Genomic DNA, 16384 nt, shown 5'->3' on the forward strand with positions numbered 1-16384 from the left:
GTGCCACAAACACAATACACAGTACTCTTAGTAACATCAAGTATGAGAGTTTCTACTTTAATGCTTTTGATAAAGGAGTACAGAATGTTTTCAAGAGCAGAGCGGTTATTGCTTGGGGGTATGGACAGCTACAATACACATAGCTTTGTATGGGCTTAGTTGAACTTGGGTTATTAGTATTTCTCTCACTGTTTTTAAGCATTATTGCTACACTGCTAGTCTAGCCCTTTTGCTTTCTTGCCCAAATGTAAACATACAATAACCAGAAGGTAGAATTTCTTGCTAGTTCTCTCCCTGGAAGCCCTGTATAGTTTCTGCCCTTTTTGGGGACCAGAGTACGAAAATCTGTTTTTCATAAACCTGTTTTAATGACTTAATACAAAGATGTATCCCAAAACTGAAAATGCTACCTTTTTAAAGTTTAAACAGTTTTGATTGGGAAAAGACTTTTCATAAGGCAACAATTATTTGAAAATGTTATATACACAAAAGAGAAGTGGACAACTGTCATCAGTATTGGTCTTGAACTACAGCAGAAAATATACCATACAGCACTGCTCATCTTCAAATACTCCAAGGAAGAGGAGCTCTTTAATTTGAGGTAGAACTAGCACCTATTCAGCTAAAAGGAGGAAACGTTCCATTTCCTGGCACTGAGGGATGGAAAAGTACAGTTTTGTACCTACCATAAATGTAGATGTTCGAGGATCCACATTGCTGCAGTCCTAACTATTGGGTAGTCCGCTGTCCAGTCGGCCCGAATACCAAAGTATATGGCTGACGTCGGTCAGGGCGCATTAGACTGGCGTCAGTACGTCAGGGTACTAATGCGCATGACCGACGTCATATCCTCAGTCTTTTCTTGCCCCAGATGTCAGAAGACCCTGAAAAGATAAGGCCAAAAACCAAAAACTCCCAAAATATCTGCACCAAAAAATATATATATATACAATATATACACAATCAGCAGAATATAACCTCACCTACACAACCACCCCTAAACACAGAGGGGAAGGAGGGAGGGTAAATTGGACTGCAGCAATGTGGATCCTCGAACATCTACATTTATGGTAGGTACAAAACTGTACTATGTTCTTCATTCCACATTGCTGCAGTCCTAACTATTGGGTAGAATCCCAAAGCAGAGGTAAGGGAGGCTGGCAAATCATAAGGAAGCAGGAACTGACAACATGCCTTGCAAAATAGCTGTGGCAAAACCAGCCCTAGACTTAGAGTAGAGAGGAAGGTGATAATGCTTAGAGAAAGTATGCACTGAACTCCAAGTAGCTGCCTCCAAAATATCCTTAGTTGCCACCCCTTAGAAATGCTGTGGAAGTGGCAGTAGCCCTAGTGGAATGAGGCCTAATCCCAGCTGGAATCTCCTTGCCATGATGGGAATAACAAAAGTAATGCAACACCCAATCCACCTAGAAATAGTTTGTTTTGACACAGGCTTGCCCTTTGAACTCAAAGCAAAAGAAACAAACAACTGCTGAGACTGCCTAAAATCCTTAGTCCTGCTCAAATAATAACGCAATAGCCTGTGTACATCTAAAGTGTGCAAAATCTTTTCCCCTTTATTTTGGGGATCTGCATAAAAGGTAGGCAAATGAATAGTTTGGTTTAAAGCCACACTAGAAACCACCTTAGGCATAAAGGAAGGATTAGTGCGTAAAGATACCCTATCCTTATGAAAAATCAAAAGGCTCCACTGCCATAAGGGCCTGCAACTCAGAAACCCTTCTTGCAGAAGTAATGGCCAACAAAAAAGCAGTCTTCCATGACAAGTATTTCAATTCAGCAGTAGCCGCAGGCTCAAAAGGTTGTAGAGTAAGTTTCTCCAACACAAAATTGAGATCCCAAGCAGGAGTAGGAGCTCTACGTGGGGTCTTATATTCTTTGCCCCTCTAAGAAATTGCTTGAACAAAGGATGCGAAAACAATGGTGGGTCACAATCATAGTGAGCTGAAATTGCTGCAGCATGAATCTTAATGGAAGAGAAAGACAAACCTTTGTCCAGTAACTCAGTAAGATATTGAAGAGCCACACTCAAATTTGGCTCAGTAATCTCCAAATTGTTTGCTGCACTCCAAAACAAAAATCTCTTCCATTTTTCTGCGTACATTTTCCTTGTACTAGGTCTTCTGGCTTCCATAATCACATTTAAAACTTGTTGAGGAAGCTGAGACCTGCTGTCTTTCAAAACAGAATATGCCAGGCTGTTAGATGTAGAGAGTGAAGCTTGACATTGAGCAGATGACCGTCCCTCTGAGACAACAGGTGTGGAATCAAGGGTAAAGGCCATGGAGGCTTCCTTACCAGACTCCTCAGTAATGGGTACCAGTGCTGCCGAGGCCAATCTGGAGCTATTAAAATCATCCTTGGCTTGTCTTGTCTGACCTTTAGAAGCACCTTTGGAAGAAGAGGCAGAGGTGGAAAGGCATACACATGAAGATTTTTCCAACTGAAAGAAAGAGCATCCACTTTCCAAGCTGTGTGATGAAATCCTTCGTGCAAAACTTTGGCAGCTGGTGGTTTAGTGGAGAAGCGAACAGATCTATGTCTGGAGTTCCCCATGACACTGTCAATTTTTGAAATACATGAAGATCCAGTTTCCACCGTGGGGATCCATGATTTGTCTGCTTAATACATCTGCTAAGGAGTTCTGTGCTCGGCAGAAACCTTGCCTGAAGAGTTAGTTGCAGACTGAGCGCAGTTTCCCATAAAATCATTGCTTGTCTGCACAATGGGTAAGAATGTGTTCCCCCTTGTTTGTTGATGTACCACATGACAGTTGTGTTGTCTGTTAGAATCAACACCTGCCCTGGAAGAAGTAACTCCTTGAAAGCAATTAATGCAAACTGAACTGCTAACATCTCTTTCATGTTGATATGTAGATGCTGTAGTCTGGCAGGCCACTTGTCTTGTATCCACTTTCCATTTAGATGAGCTCCCCAAGCAATATCTGAGGCATCTGTCGTTAGAATCTGACTTGCCTCTGGCCGGGTCACAGAGTCCCTTGTTTAGGTGACATTCCTGAGCCCACCACAAAAATTCCTTTTGAATGCAAGGTATTATTTGAATGACAGTGTCCAAATCCTGGCAGTGCTGTGTCCACAGATTTTTGAGATACCATTGTAGCTTCCTCATATGCAGTTTGGCATTGGGAAGCACCAGAATACAAGATGCCATGAACCCTAAGGCTTGAAGGACTGTCCTTGCAGTCAGCCCGGACTGAAGAGATAGATGATGGAAGTAACTGGAAAGATTCTTTTGTTTGTCCGGGGTTAAAAGGCCATCTGGGCTGCTGTATTCAGTCTCACACCCAGAAAGCACATGTCTTGAGAGGGTACTAGACTGGACTTTATTTCGTTCACAGAATACCCTAGGCATCTTAGCACTGCTATGACATATTCCAGATGCTGTAGAAGATCTTCTTTTCTTGAGCCAGAATCAGGCAGTCGTCCAAGTAAGGATAGATTTGGATTCCTTTTAGCCTGAAGTAAGCTATCACTGGAGCCAGAACCTTTGTGAATACTCTGGGCAGTAGATAAGCCAAAGGGCAATGCAGAGAACTGATAATGAGAATTTCCAGCTCGAAACGCAGATACTTCCTGCAACTTAGTCTTATTGGCACATGAAGGTAAGCTTCCTTGAGATCTAAAGTTACCATCCAGTGATCTTTGCCCAGCAGAGGTAAAAGTTGTTGTAACGTCAACATTTTGAACTTGGGAATGTCCAGATAAGTGTTGAGGATAGATAAATCCAGAATTGGTCTCCACGTGTTCCCCTTCTTTGGTACTAGGAACAGGCGAGAATAAAATCCTAGGCCCCTTTCCGGCACAGGAACTGACTGAATGGCCCTATTTGGAGCAACAGAGAAATTTGCTTGTGAGCCTCTGTTCTTTGAAGAGGAGGAATGTCTGGCATGCCTTTGAAAGGAGGCAAGGTATGGAAATAAAACCTGTAACCGTGGTGAATAATATCCAGAACCCATCTGTCTTGGGTAATTAAATCCCAATTCTCTTTGAAAAGAGACAGCCTTCCTCCCAAAGGTGCTGCCAGGCGAGAACGCATTGGCAGCTGAAAAGGCAGGTCATTGGGTCTGCTTACGAAAGGACTGACCCCTGCCCTCACCAGAAGTCTGAGCAGGGGAACTCCCTGTCCTAGGCCTAAAAGAACCCTGAGCTCTGCCCCTACCACGTCTAGACCTACCCCTAGACTGGGAATCATAAGCAGGATAAGTCCATCCCTTAGTAGGCCAATTTCTACTAAACTGGAGGCTGCACCTGCAAAAATCTTTAACAGTTTGCATAGACTTAGCCTTGTCCTCCATTTTCTTCAAAACTGCTTCCACAGGCGAACCAAACAACACATCAGACTGTAAAGGAGCATCCAAAATCCTTGTCTTAACATGCTCAGCTAAATTCTGATCTCTCAGCCAGGCGTGCCTCACGAAGAACAGAACCAGTGGCAGCCACCCTGGAGGAGGCCTGCACAGCATCAAAACCACACTGCAAGGAATGTTTACCCACCTGTTCAGACACATGAACTAAATCCTGCAACTCTTTACACTCAATACCTTCAGCCAGAGCATCCACCTTAGATTTCAACTGTGAAAGAAGATAATTCTGATATTTTAACATGTGAAACTGACAATTCAACGCCCTCATGGCTAAAGTGGAAGAAGTATACACTTTCTTTCCCCATCTATCCAAAGCCCTTGCCTCTTTATCAGGAGGGACAGGATTTTTAACAACTGAGGCCTTCACACCTTTAGGCCCCCGAGAGACAGTTTCTGGGTCTGCCCTAGGACTCTTAAAAAGATACTTATGAGCTTCAGGCACCCTATAATACCTATCCGGTTTAACTGGGGCAGGAGGCAAAGAATCAGGATTCAGGGAAGCCTCTGCAAACACATCTTCCACCACATTCAAAACAGGAGGTATAGCTAAAGGCCTATGCTGGGGTAAAACAAGAATTCCTAAGCCTTTTCCTGGAATCAGAGAAATCTTGACCTTCCCATTTAAAATGCTCCCTCATGGAATGCAGAGTCTCTGAAAATGAAAAATCCTCAGGAGGAGAAGCAGAAGGAGTAGAATCATCCACATCAGAATCAGAATAAGGAGGGTACTCCTGCAAGTCTTCAACCGAAGACTCCGAAGCCTCCGAGCATTGCTCAAAACTCTCAAACTCAGGTTCCACCCTAGGCCTCTTATCAGGAGGGGGCATAGAACCCTAATCATAGTAATCAAATCCTCTGCCATTTTAAGCATATGTTTCTTAGGCAAAGATCCTGAAGCACTAGGAGAAACCCCCACAGAAGCTAAACTTGGCCTGCCCCTCAAAGAAGCCTTGGAAACTGAAGGGAGGCTCTAACCACCTTAGGAAGAGAGGGAAGAACAGCCACCTGAGAAGCCCCTCAGCCTGGCCTACTTCCTGAGAGGATACATCCTGTAACAGTAAAGTCTCTCCTGAGACTCCAAAGAGACACCTGGCAAAACCTCCGGCTCCACTGAGCCTTCAAAGAACCGGCGTCTGGGACTGTCGGTTCCTCCACCCTAGGCTTTGCTGCTTTATCTTTGCTTTTTAGCGAAGCGGGCCGGAGCATCCGACGGCATTTTATAATTACAACGCTTCCCAAACACTAACCTGGCACAGTCTAACCTTCTTTTAATAGTGCGTTTGTTAAATCTAGCACAAGAGCGGCATCCAACAACGTCGTGCTCAGGCCCTAAACAAGGTATACACAAAGTATGGTAATCCCTATGAGGTATCTGTTTCCCACAAGAAATACAGTTATTCACTTTTTCTGACATCCGGTTAAATACTGAGGCAAGAAAAACCAAAATATTCCCCAACGGGGTACTTAGCCAACTTTGATTCGGTCTGAAACTCTGACTTCAGAAACTTTCAGAACGCCAACCTGCACTCGCAAAATTGCTTCTGCATCGGACCATGCGGCAAAAAAGACTGAGGATATGACGTCGGTCATGCGCATTAGTACCCTGACGTACTGACGTCAGTCTAATGCGCCCTGACCGACGTCAGCCATATACTTTGGTATTCGGGCCGACTGGACAGCGGACTACCCAATAGTTAGGACTGCAGCAATGTGGAATGAAGAACATCTTTGCAGCACTAGGCTGAAATCTGTAGTGTTTTTTTAAGCAGAAAAAAAAATTGACAGCTACAGAATAACATGCAATAATGGGTACTGAGCCCAAAATGATCAGTCTCTGCTGTACTCTGACAAAATGCTTATACCTACAAAAGGCACACAGCTGATGACAGCTTATGTATGAAGTCTAACAGACTAAGGTCACAAACAAATTCTGTGAAAAACCTTCACAGACCTGTCTTCAGAAGCTGTGGGACAAAAGGCACAACTCCTTGGCTTCAGACAACTGATCTTCCACAAATGTCAACTCCTTGCTAACAAATTCTGGCTTCCAGATGATATACAAGTTCTCATAAGACATTTAGTACCCCAACCATAAGGACACTATCAACTTTGTTCAAAAGTGTTCATCATTTTAAATCGTCAAGAGACCGAAAACGGGATATAGGAATGTTTGGACACAGTCTGCCTATCAGAAATCACATCTAAGCCTCAGAATCTGTGGTGATAAATCAGCAATGAAAGCATAAAAGGCAACCATTTTGCTTTTAGGTACACAGATAACTCTGAGAAATTAAAACAGGGTATGCAAATGGTAAATGAAATGATATAAACAGACTACCTGCACTGGAAACATCCGAGCTACTTTGGGTTGGCAAGAAAAAAAAAAATGCATATCCAATTTAGTAGTATCTGGAGATAAACGAAAAAAATGAAGCAAGGCACCAAAATGTAACTGGAATCCACAATGCAGGTCCCTCAGAAAATGGAAAATATGAGGGGATTTGAAGAAATTTTAATACGCAATCCGCAAACTTTACTAACTACATACACACATAAACGCACTTTATAAGACCAGTGTTTGCCTCTCCTTATCAAGACCATCAGATCACCTAGAATCCCATTTTACCATTTATATACTCCCTCATCTATATAAATAAACCAATCACATTATCTAATAAATAAAAAAAAATATTTAAAGCAATCTCTTCCTCTCCTTTTCCCTCAAAAAGCAGCATACAAAAGGTTTTTGAAAAACATTAAATATCATGTTATTACACAAAATTGTCAATAAAAAATAATATTAAAACATTTCCTTAAAAACATGTTGCAGTGATATATTTTTGTATTTCAATGAAAGTACTTAATGAATACAAAAGTATTTATGTAACATGTTAAGGAAATGTTTTAATATTATATTAAATTATATATTATATGTGCTTCTTTTGCATGCATGTTTTATACTTATCCACATAAGTGATGGGTCTGAAAGATGAAAAGACTGGGAGGAGGCCAAATACTGTAGGAAGGTAATCGGGTCCTCTTGTCCTGGTATCAGTAAGGTAGATGGCTAAATTTCCATGTAACATATGAGGCAGAAGTCAATGTAAGGGGTGCACATATATAAACCATGTGCATTAAGGGTGTCAGATGATGACACAGCATTCTAGGTGGACAGCATCAGAGCTAACTGTCCAAGTCTGAAATCTACGGAGGATGGCATGGATTCACGACATATTTAACAGTCAGCCTGACCCCCATCATCATTTGGGCAGATAATCACAAAGTCCTCAAAATTCTAGCCACAAGATGAAAAAGTACATATACAAAATCAAACATGGAAGGGGAACCGCTGACCCCAGAGGACTCCAGCGTGAGAGTAGCAGGCTGTCCACTTCCGTGTTTTTTTTTTTTTTTTTTGTTTATAAACAAAGGCCAATTAACTAAAATCCAGCATTCAAAAACAGTTAAAAGCAGTCCAAAACTTCAACAGACACTACTAAGTTTTAAAGCTAACAAAATTAAAAACTCTGACTAGTTATTCACTGAAAGAACTCTGCTTTATTCATATAAGATACAAGCTTCTAACAGACTAACTACCCTTTATCAGAGCTTTTCAAAAACAGCTTTATCTGTGGAAATATATATTTAGACAAAAACAACAAAATCATTAAGTTTAAAAGACACCCAAAACATGAGTTAAGTGTATGGGGTGGCTTACTATAGCCCAATTAAACATTAAAACATCTTAGAGGTCTAGTTACCTCAAATACCTGGGAGGAAAAAACTTTACCTGTACTCACCAGGCCAATACCCTCCCTCCCATCCTTCAAAACCATTCTAAGAGAGTTCCCACCCAAAAGCTGGTTCTGTTCTTGCTCAAAAAGATAAACTGTATTCCTATTGTGAACCAATACCTACTCAAACTTTATATCTCCTTACTTCCCCCTCTTCACTCACTTCCTTACTTTTATCAATGTTTCTCCCCCGATTTTCTCTTTACATATACCATAAGCCTGCTTTTCTCCGATTTCATACTGCAATTCCTGCTGGTCTTACCTTTAATATTTCCCTATAAACTGGCTACAATTTCTCTAAATATTAAACCACGCATAGCTGCGGTGGTGCAGCGGTAGCGTTGCCATCTCACAGCAAGAGGTTCTTCCGTTCGATTCTCGGCTGGAGCTCCTTCTGTGTGGAGTCTGCATGCCCTCCCCACGGTCGAGTGGCTTTTTGAAAGACGTGTGAAATGAGCGTGACTTCGATGAAGGTTGGGCATCGAGCTGGCACCTCAGCACCATAAAAATCTACTGCCAATCATTAGCAGACCGGAGTTCTGCTGTGGCGACCCCTAACTGGGAAAAGCCGAAAGAACAAACATTAAATCATTATCATAGAACTTGTCTCCATTCTTCGCCAGTGTTTTCACTTCATGTCTAATTTGATTAAATATATATTTAGCTCTTCTTATTTATAAATGGATTTTGTGTAAAGAAATTATATTTTAAATTAATAGATCCCATTGTTACAGCAGAAAATGCAGGGACTTTCATAGCATGAAAGGCTATAAATACAGACAGTTCAGTGCAGACATGCACGGGAAAAGTACAGTTTTGTATCTACCATAAATGTAGATGTTAGAGTGTTCACCCTGCTGCAGTCATCACAATTGGGTTATCCTGCCATCAGGCAGTCCCTGCAGTCGGCCTGAGTTCCAAAGTCTTGGTCCGGCGTCTGTTGCAGTCGCTTCTTCCCTGACGTCAGTGCGCCAGGGGTGCAAGAGGCATAAGACGCTATTTTCTTCAGTTTTTTCTTGCCCCAGATGTCAGGAGCCCCCAATAGGTAGGCAATATATATATTGTTATATAAAAATAAAAATACCTTCAGGCACAAGCAAATACACCACAGAGGTTGTATAGGATAGAATGGTATAGATAAGTAGAGGGGACGGAGGGAGGGTAACCTGGACTGCAGCAGGGTGAACACTCGAACATCTACATTTATGGTAGGTACAAAACTGTACTAGGTTCGTGTTACCCTGCTGCAGTCATCACACTTGGGTTGAATCCCAAAGCTAAGGATGGGTGGTGGAGTTTAACAGGGTTAGAAGAAGCTAGTAGACCCTGCAAAACTGCAGTGGCAAAACCAGCTCTAGTCTTAGAATATAGAGGTAAGTGATAGTGTTTGGTGAAGGTGTGCACTGAACTCCAAGTTGCAGCTTCCAGAATATCCTTGGTTGGCACCCCCCTAAGAAAGGCTGCTGATGTAGCTGTAGCCCTGATGGAGTGGGACCTAATGTTAGCAGGTACCGGTTTCCCATGATGCGTGTAGCAGAAACGTATGCAATGTCCTATCCATTTTGAAATGGTCTGTTTTGAGATAGCTTTTCCTTGTGATCCTGCAACATAGGCTACAAAGAGCTCGTCAGATTTTCTGAAAGCCTTAGTTTTATCCAAGTAGTAACGTAATTGCCTGTGAATGTCCAAAGCGTGCAGGAATCTTTCTCCTTTGTTCTGGGGATTTGGGAAAAAGGTGACCAAATGAATGGTTTGGTTTAGGGCCACACTGGATACCACCTTTGGCATAAAGGAAGGGTTAGTTCGTAGAGAGACTCTGTCTTGATGAAAAGTTAGGAAAGGCTCCACTGCCATTAGTGCCTGTAGCTCTGAGACTCTTCTAGCTGAAGTTATTGCTAGTAGCAGGGCAGTCTTCCATGAAAGAAATTTTAAATCAGCTGAAAAAGCTGGTTCAAAGGGCAGCAGTGTAAGCTTTTCCAGAACAAAGTTGAGATCCCAAGTAGGTGTTGGTGCTCTCCTGGGCGGTCTTATGTTCTTAGCCCCTCTGAGGTACTGTCTTAGGAGTGGATGTGAAAATAAAGGAGGATCCGTGTTGTAATGAGATGAAATTGCTGAGACGTGGATCTTAATAGATGAAAAGTCCTTTGTGCAACATCTCAGTTAAATATTGTAGAATCTGAGGAATGTTTGGATCAAGGGGATTTTGGCCTTTAGCCTGGTTCCAGGCGCAAAATCTTTTCCATTTGTCTGAATAGGTTTTCCTGGTGCTGGGCCTCCTGGCCCCCAGAATGACATCCATAACAGCTTTGGATAGAGGTGTTGGCTGGTTGTTTAAACCTGGCTGCATGGCAAATTACCTAAAGTCTTGAGCTGGCTGAGCAGGCGTGGAATTTGTGGTAAAATCCATGGTGGGCCGTGGGCCATGTTCCTTAGAATTGGATACCAGTGCTGGCGTGGCCAGTCTGGTGCAATGAGCATCATTTGTGGCCTCTCTAATATCTGACTTTCAGCAGTACCTTTGCTAGAAGAGGCAGTGGAGGAAAGGCATACACTGTTAATGTCTTCCAACTGAATGAGAGGGCGTCCACTTTCCAAGCTTGTGGGTGGAATGTCTGTGTGCAAAATTATTGAAGTTGGCAGTTTTGGGGGTTGGCAAACAGATCTATGTCTGGGCGTCCCCATTTTTGAGTTATCATTGCAAATACTTGTGGATCTAGTTTCCACTTGTGCGGATCCATGATGTTTCTGCTTAGGTCGTCTGCCAATGTGTTTTTCTTTCCTGGCAGGAATTGTGCTTGTAGTTGAACTTGGTAAGACAGTGCTGTGTTCCACAAGGTTATTGCTTTCCTGCATAGAGGGTAGGAATGTGTGCCCCCTTGCTTGTTTATGTACCACATTACTGTGGTATTGTCAGTCTTTATTATTAGTTGCCCTGGGTGCAAGAGGTCCTTGAAAGCTGTTAGGGCATTCTGTACTGCTAGCATTTCTTTTTGTGATATGCAGATGCCTTTGATCTGTAGTCCATTTGCCCTGAATGCACTGTCCTGCCATGTGAGCTCCCCAGGCATAGTCCGATGCATCTGTTGTCATAGTTTGCCTGGCTGTGGGGTAAGGTGAAAGGCTGACCCTTGTTGAGGTGACATGCCTGTGCCCACCATAGAAACTCCTGTTGTAGGCAGGGAATGAGTGGTATCATTGTTTCCAAGCTGTGGCTGTGCTGAGTCCATACGCTTTTCAGGTACCATTGTAATTTCCTCATATGCAGTTTTGCAAATGGTAATAGTAGTATGCAAGATGCCATGAATCCCATGGCCTGCAGAATTTTTCTTGCAGGGAGTTGGGTCTTTGTTGCCATTATTTAGAAGTATTGAGTCAGCTCTTGTTGCTTGTCTGGCGTGAGATAAGCCATCTGGACCGTTGTATTCAAGCTGGCACCCAGGAATATTATGTTTTGTGAGGGCACTAGTTTTGATTTCTTTTCATTTAGTGTACCCTAGGCAACTTAGGTGTTTGACAAATGCCAGATGTTTTAAAAGAATGTCCTTGCTTTCTGCTCTATTAAGGCAGTCATCCAGGTATGGGTATATTTGAATTCCTCTTTGTCTGCAGTATGCAATTACTGGTGCCAGGCATTTTGTGAAGACCCTAGGCGCAGTAGATAAGCCAAAGGGCAGTGCAGAGAATTGATAATGGGTTGAATCTGCAATGAAGCGGAGGTATCTTCTGCAATTTTGTCTGATAGGGACATGCAGGTATGCCTCCTTGAAGTCTGTTACCAGCCAAGCATTCTTGCCCAGCATGGGAAGAAGCTGTGTTAGCATCTTGAATTTTGGTACTTGCAGATAGGTGTTCAGAACTGAAAGATCCATCTTCACAAATCCTTATCTGTTTAAAAACTTTCATTTGTCTCTGTAGTGCTTGCTGTCTTGTAGGCTATTTTGTCCCACCCTCCCTCCCTGTTGGTGTCTTGTAGGCTATTTTGTCCCACCCTCCCTCCCTGTTGGTGTCTTGCTGTTATACTTGGTGGCTTTGCAGTTGCCCGCCCCTACTGTGACACACCTCCCAGTCTAGTGTCATTAGCTCATTCTGCTTAATACAGAGAGAACATTTGATAAGGCCTTCTGTTCCTCCTTTTTCCCTTTCAAAAAGTAAAACAAAACTTTTTTTTTTTTTTTCTCTTTCGCCTGAACCTTCTTGTGTTCTGACTGTCCTTCTCAAACATTTTGGAAATATACAGTATATTTCAGAGCATTTGTTATAACTGTATTTGCTATAACTGATTTAAGTATTTTTTCTGGCTTTTTGATTATTTACTGCTTAGCGACTGCATTTTAGCCTGTTTATACAGCTCTGCATTCTATTTAAACTGTTTTTTTGTGTTGATTAACTGTTTTGCACTTTTAAAAAGTTAGTTGTTGCTTAATTTTACCTGTAGGCTAACACACTCAAGTGCGCTAGCCGCTTAAAAGCATTTATAGCATTTACTGTCTGTTTTTCCTCTGTTTTCTGCAAAAAACAAAAAACAAAAAAAAAAAATCTTGTTTTCCCGCCTTACTGAACTAGAATAGTCCAGTCTTCAGAGTTTGCTGACCACTGGGCTTTGTCTTGGTTCCTGTGCTATTCCATATCCTTATTTGGATAAAAGGAAGCGTCTTTGTTCACCAGTGGGAGTGGGGATCACTGAGCGGCCTGTTTGTCCCTAGAGGAGTGGTTCCAGCCAGAAACTTGTAGTCTATTGGCCATTTTGGGTCAATTCCTAGCTCTTTTCAGCCCCCTGTAATAAAGCCCGCTTTAGCGCGCTTTTTCGCTTGTATTCAACTCAGCACCGCTCCTCGTGGTGTCCTGCAGAGTTCTACAAGCAGCAGAGAGCAAGAGTGACTTTTTTTCCTGATTTTAAGTATTTTTTTTTCTGGCTTTTTGATTTACTGCTTAGCGACTGCATTTTCGCCTGTTTATACAGCTCTGCATTCTATTTAAACTGTTTTTGTGTTGATTAACTGTTTTGCACTTTTAAAAAAGTTATTTGTTGCTTAATTTTACCTGTAGGCTAACACACTCAAGTGCGCTAGCAGTTTAAAAGCATTTACTGTCTGTTTTTCCTCTGTTTTCTGTAAAAAAAAAAAAAAAAAAATCTTGTTTTCCCACCTTACTGAACTAGAATAGTCCAGTCTTCAGAGTTTGCTGATCTCTGGGCTTTGGCTTGGTTCCTGTGCTATTCCATATCCTTATTTGGATAAAGGGAAGCTTCTTTGTTCACCAGTGGGAGTGGGGAGCACTGAGCAGCCTATTTGTCCCTAGAGCAGTGGTTCCAGCTAGAAACTTGTAGTCTATTGGCCATTTTGGGTCAATTCCTAGGTCTTTTCAATCCCCTGCTATAAAGCCCGCTTTAGCGCGGAGTTGCCCATAGAGCACCATCGGCAGCCGGTTAAACAAGGTTAAACTATTTCTGGCTCCGTAAAGTCTGCTCTTCAATTTTTCCCTTAGAACTTCTCTACTTGCAATCTAAACAGTCTATTCTCTATCTCAATAGCTCAGCACTTGCTCCTAAAGCATTTTTATATAGGTAAAGTACTTGTATACTAAACAAAGTACTACATTAGCCTAGAATCCCCTTGAGTACCCATTTCCCTATAGGTCCCTTCTGACTCAGTTACACAGCAAACTTTCACTTTTTCTAGCATGTCGAAGGGTCAGTTGCTAGCGTCCTCTCCTGTTCAGCTGGTGAATCTGGGCATCTTGAGGCAATGTTACAATTGCCTCATGTACACAGACAACCCACTCCTTCTCCCACAAAACACAAATACATGTGAGAGATGCAACTATATAGCCAAACTGGAGGCTTAACTCTCTCAACTCAGGACTGGCAAGACCAGACAGGAGGAGAAGGAAACCACGCACACCACAAACCCAGTTTCACATAGAACTATCACAACTGCAAAACAAACACAAAAACACACAAAGACATACTCGGAGGCACTGATCAAAAATCTACCAAAACTACAGAAGCCTCCAAAGCAGACACCCAAGCAACTGCCACCTCAAGACATAAGACATGCAACACATAGTTCTCAAAGTCAGTGTGCTAAACAGTCACAGCCCTTAAGGCCAAACACAATGCCAGACAAAACCAGTAATAAAGTGTGTTATGCTATTTCTTTGGTGTCATCTCAGCTGCTGGTTGCCTTTTCGTATTCTCAATGCCAGACACACTTGTTATAGGTGACTCCATAGTCAGACACACTGACGTCCCACTCACCAGACTGAACAAGGAAAAGATCACAGTTAGCTGCCTGTCAGGTGCTAGAATCCGCCACATAACACAAGCACTCAGGTCACTCCACAGCAAGTACAAGTATGACTCAGTCATTGTCCATGTCGGTGTGAATGACCAGAGACGTACCTCCCTGGACTACATGAAAAGAGACAGAGGAGCTCTCAGATTATGTAGCCCAGGCCGGTATGACCCTGACCCTGAGCAGTATCCTACCCTCACCAAGAATGATGCCACAATACAGAGACAAAATGATCAGCTTTAATAATTGGCTTAATTACTGGTGTCATTCTAAGGGGATCAATGTCTGTCTGCCTGGGATGACATGCTTGACAAGCCACGCTGCCATGAGGGACGGCTTACACCTGTCACCCTAGGCTTCGGATATTGGCAAAGGCTCTTGCCACCCCCATAGTGCCTTTTTAGGCAAGCCTCAAATGGTAAACCTACCGCCCTAGAAAACAAAAATGGAGAAAAACTAAGGGTAATACTGCTCAATGCCAGAAGTCTAAACCTCAAGATCGTGCCCTCAAGCCCTCCTCAGTATGGAGAACATCGATGTTTGTGCTGTGACTGAAACCTGGTTCAAGGCTCCTGAGAGCACCCCAGCACTATCAGGTTATACCTCATATCATGCGTTCCGCCCCAAAATCCGGACTGAACTACAAAAGGAGGGTATCCATATTCATAAAGGATACCCACACCTCCAGGTTAGTGGCAACGCACGAAGCATCGGAGACCATCCATGTGCAATTAACCATAGGTAAAACTGCCCTACAGTTTGTAACATGCTACAGACCACCTTCTCAAACTCAGGAAACCCACACAGCCTTCCTGAAGACACTGGAGAGTATAAATGTCTCTCCAAACACCATCATATTGGGTGACTTCAACTACCCAAACATAGACTGGGAACATTACTCAAGCCCCAACACCCTAGCCCAAAGGTTCCTTGAGTTCATAAACTCAAATGCTATGGAACAACTAGTCACCATTCCCACAAGAGGAGAAAATATACTAGACCTGATCATCACAAACATGGGGACAAAATGCTCCACACGGAAGTATATCCCTCATTGGTGAGATCAGACCATAAATTAATCTCACTGGAGATCCACATCCGCCCCACCCCAGCAAAAGACCACAGTCAAGAACTTCTCAAAAGCAAACTTCACACTTCTTAAGACTGGAGTGGTATCCTTCAAGGCCCCGAGCCAGTGGAAACCACAACCCACGCTGCTGAAACCCTTACAAATGCCTTCTACGAGCACCTCCAGGAATGTATGGATCAAGCAATCCCTAATAAAATCAAGACCTTTTCCACCAAAGGCAGGCGCCCGGTCTGGTGGACTCCAGCCATAAACAAACTCTACAACAAGAGGAGAAAGCTACTACATGACAGAGCAAAATCCCTAAATGGGAAGGCATCTCTGATCAATACTAGCAAAAAACTACGATCACTCATAAAATCATCCAAGGCCAACTTTGAGAGAAAAATCGCTATTGACACAAAAGACAATCATAAAGCCTTCTTTAGCTATGTTAGAAACCTGGGTGGAAACTCCCAGATATGCACAGAATTAGTCCAAAATGATAAAAAAATCACTGAACCCACAGACATTGCCAACATACTGGCAAACAGGTTCAGTGCAAATTTCTCCCCTCCCTCCCCCCCAAAAGGAGAAATATCTATCCCACCAGAGTCTAGCCTCCCAAACATCTCAGATGCCCAGGTGAGAGCTGCTCTCTCTAAAGCAAAAAACACAGCATCAATGGGACTGGACGGTGTCCCCGGCTGTGTGCTACACAAACTCAATGAGGAACTAAACCCACACATAAGGCTGCTGTTTAATCTTAGCCTTACTACAGGATATGTACCCAAAGAATGGCGACGGCAACTGTGGTCCCACTCCA

General features: G+C 42.8%; 1 protein-coding gene across 1 annotated transcript in view; it reads right to left on the bottom strand.

The window, feature by feature from the left end:
- The window catches only part of LOC122808373 (upstream stimulatory factor 2-like), a 240052-nt gene that overhangs the window by 196131 nt on the left and 27537 nt on the right, over positions 1 to 16384 (bottom strand). The gene's annotated exons all lie outside the window — the stretch shown is intronic.

The sequence above is a fragment of the Protopterus annectens genome, chromosome 8.part0 (assembly GCF_019279795.1).
Source record: "Protopterus annectens isolate FY-2018-M chromosome 8.part0, PAN1.0, whole genome shotgun sequence".
NCBI classification, from domain to species: domain Eukaryota; kingdom Metazoa; phylum Chordata; order Ceratodontiformes; family Protopteridae; genus Protopterus; species Protopterus annectens.